The following is a 3529-nucleotide window of genomic DNA, read 5'->3' as shown; positions in this document are numbered from 1 at the left end:
AAACTTATGTCTGCATAAAAACCTACACATGGATGTTTATAGCAGCTCTCCTCATAATTGCCCCAAATTAGAAACAACCAAGATGTCTTGCAATAGGTGAATGGATATAAACAAACACCGGTACATCCAAACAATGGAATATATTATCCAACGCTTAAAAGGAAATGAGCTATCCAGGCACGAAAACACATAGAGGAAGCTTACATGTGTATTGCTAAGTGGAACAAGCCAGTCTGAAAAGGCTTCATACTAAGTCATCCCAACTGTATGACATTCCAGAAAAGGCAAAATTATGGAGGCAGAAAGAGGATCAGTGGTTGCCAGGGGTTCAGGGAACATGGGGGCTGGCAGGGTGGCGGGGTGGGGGAGAAATGAAGGGGCGCAGCACAGAAGATATTTAAGGCACAGGAGATATGCACAATACTGTAAGAGTGGATACATGACATCATGCATTTGATGAAACCCACAGAAGTGTAAAACACCAGGAGGGACCCTAGCATACACTCTGGACTTAGTTAACAGTGATGTGTCAATATTGGCTCATCAACTATAACAAATGTTCCACACAACTGCAAGATATTAAAAATTGAGGCAATTGGGTGCCTGGGTGGCTCAGACGGTTAAGCATCCGACTGTTGATTTTGGCTCAGGTCATGATCTCATGGTCAGGAGTTCGAGCCCCATGTGGGGCTCCAGGCTGACAGTGCAGAGCTTGCTTGGGATTCTCTCTCTCTCTCTCTCTCTCTCTCTCGCTAACCCTACCCCCCTCCAAATAAATACACTTTAAAAAGTTTTGAGGAAATTGTGCTCACTTCAGCAGCACATATACTAAAATTGGAACAACACAGAGAAGATTAGCATGTCACCGTGCAAGGATGATGCACAAATTCATGAGGTGTTGCATATTTTTAAAAATTTGAGAAAATTATGTGTGTAGTGAGGGAAGAGAGGGTATATGGAAAAACTCTCTGCACTTCTGATCGATTTTTCTGGTTACCTAAAACTTCTCTAAATAATAAAGTCTATTAACTTTTAAAGATTCACTGCTCTCGGGGCACCTCAATTGCTCAGTCGGTTAAACGTCCAGCTTCCACTCAGGTCATGATTTCATGGCTTCTGAGTTCGAGCCCTGTGTCGGGCTCTTCGGATTCTGTGTCTTCCTCTCTCTCTGTCCCTTCCCCACTCACACTCTGTTTCTCACTCTCTCTCAAAAATAAATAAAACATTAAAAAAAATAAATAAAAGAAAAAGTAACAGGTGTTGAAGCAGACAGTGCCGTGTGTCTTCCTGGGAAGACCACATTTCCCTACTGTCTAGAGCTACGTTGGGTCCAAGTGTCTGAGTTCTGGATGGTCGGATGGAAGCAATATAAGCCATTTCGAGGCTTGGCCCTTCAAAATGTCCCACCTACCCCCCCAGCTTTTTCTTCTTTTTGCCATGACCTAGCTCCAGATGATGGGGCTACAAGACTGAAGAGGGCTACCCAGCCCACACTGGATTCTGGAAGAAGAAGAAAAAAAAAAAACCCACCTGTTATTGTGTTAAGCCATGGAGCTTTGCAGGATTTATTATTGCAACAGAGCGTAACACAGCCAGACAAAAACAAGCACCAAAAGGCTTATGACAAAACAAACAACAACAAAAGAAGCAGGTCCCCTAAGTCCCCTCTTCCCGTTCTCCAGTCTTGTTCCCCCAGATGACCGCTTACAATGTTTTAACAACTTTTTTGGGCATTAATGTCCACATTTCTAAATGTGATTTAAAAAGATTTTTTTAATGTTTATTTATTTTTGAGAGAGAGAGAGAAAGAGAGAGGGGGAGACACACACACACACACACACACACACACACACACACACACACACAGAGTGCAAGCAGGGGAAGGACAGAGAAAGAGGGAGACACAGAATCCAAAGCAGGTTCCAGACTCTGAGCTGTCAGCACAGAGCCTGACGCGGGGCTCGAACTTGTGAACCGCGAGATCATGACCTGAGCCGAAGTCAGACGTTCAACTGACTGAGCCACCCAGGCGCGCCTCTGAATGTGGTTTTACTTCTAGCTTTGTACTTATCAATTTTAGGGGTTCTCTATTAACTTCCTGTGACAGCAGATGACAGTTAGCGTTCCTAAGTCATCAACAACCCTGATTGTCCCCTGACCAACTTCACCACGTGATAAATATGACATTTGGGGTTAAATCCGCATTCAGTTTTTACGTTATGCAGACTATGCAAATATAGAACACTGATGAGCCAGATGGTACAACCAGCATCATGTTTCCTTTTGTGAACAACTGTTAATTTTATTTGTCTCTACGTTTACATTCATCTCATTTTATTTTTATTCGCTTAGTTGTTTGTTTTTTTTAATCTCCATGTCACCAATGTTTTCCATACTTCACAGTGGATATTTGTCATTCTCCCTTGTTGTCCAGATGCTAAACGCTTCCTGTATTTGGGGAATTTCCCCTTAGGAGAACCGAGCCAGCCAGTGGCGTCTGTCCGAGCTGTGGTACCAGCTACTTGGGGACAGTAGCAGTGTCATTCTCCCCATGCCAGCCCACAGTTTGGTTTGAGGAGTTGTGTCTAGCTGGGTAGCTATGATGGAAGCTCTCCAGCCCTCCTGGGATTTTATGGGTCACCTAACACTCTTGATAAATTCCCTTGCTCCTTAAGTCAACTAGAGCTGGTTTCTCTTAGCTTATAGATAAGAACAGCTATCAGTACAGTTTTCCACACGATCACGTGCAAGGCCAGCTTCCTGGACATGTGACCCGTGCAGTAGGCACCAGGCTTCATCCTCAGAAGAGCCCAGCCACTTGCTTCGCTCTTGCCATCTTGAAATTCTCCAATTTTAAGCCGGAAGCCTCTCCGTTTCATTTTGCAAACAAGGCAGGCAGTCCTGGTTGCATGGAGTAGATAATGTGTGAATTTCCTATTTTCGGGAGATCTCAATCCTGGAGTCATCTGCCTTCCTGGTCCCATCTGGAATGAGCCCCCCGGCACAGGTATCTCGCTGAATCTTCCTTTTTGCCATCGGCTTGGAAGCTTTCCTCGCCCTTCTCCTGGGTTGGAGCCACTATCTCCCCGATACTTGTCTTTTTCTTTCAGTTTCCTCTCATCTGGGTGGAGTACATTATCAATCGCTTTCTGAGAAAAAGTGCACAAGAGGTAGGACATTTTGAAAGGTTGCGTATCTGAAGTTGTATTTATTCTCCCTCACACCTAGCTGATGGATTGGCTAGACGCAGAGTTCCCTGTGAACAATATTTTTCACGTAATGTTTTGAAGGTTCCGTTCCTTTACCTTCTATAGCCTCCGATGTTATTTTTTCAGAAGCTCAGGCCATTCTAATTCCCAGGTCTTTCAAGATGGCATGTTTTTCATTTTTCTTTTGTTAATCTCTCTTTCTCTGAAAGCTTTTTGCCCACGGATTTCCGAGGGATGATCCTCCAACATCAAAACGTTTTTCTTTATACTCCAGAGGCTTCAAGGGAGGAATAGTAATTACAGAACCTCCCTCTTTCGTT

At 44.0% G+C, this 3529-nt stretch overlaps 1 non-coding gene across 1 annotated transcript; it reads left to right on the top strand.

Annotated features, from left to right (window-relative positions):
• Positions 1–804: 804 nt before the first annotated feature.
• LOC113599738 (U6 spliceosomal RNA) lies at positions 805–910 on the top strand. The gene has a single exon (XR_003420638.1). It is a non-coding gene; the product is annotated as a U6 spliceosomal RNA (small nuclear RNA).
• The last annotated feature ends 2619 nt before the right edge of the window (positions 911–3529 follow it).

The sequence above is a fragment of the Acinonyx jubatus genome, chromosome C1 (assembly GCF_027475565.1).
Source record: "Acinonyx jubatus isolate Ajub_Pintada_27869175 chromosome C1, VMU_Ajub_asm_v1.0, whole genome shotgun sequence".
In the NCBI taxonomy this organism is placed as follows: domain Eukaryota; kingdom Metazoa; phylum Chordata; class Mammalia; order Carnivora; family Felidae; genus Acinonyx; species Acinonyx jubatus.
Note: the sequence above shows the minus strand (reverse complement) of the source record. Positions and strands in the feature narration are given on the sequence as shown.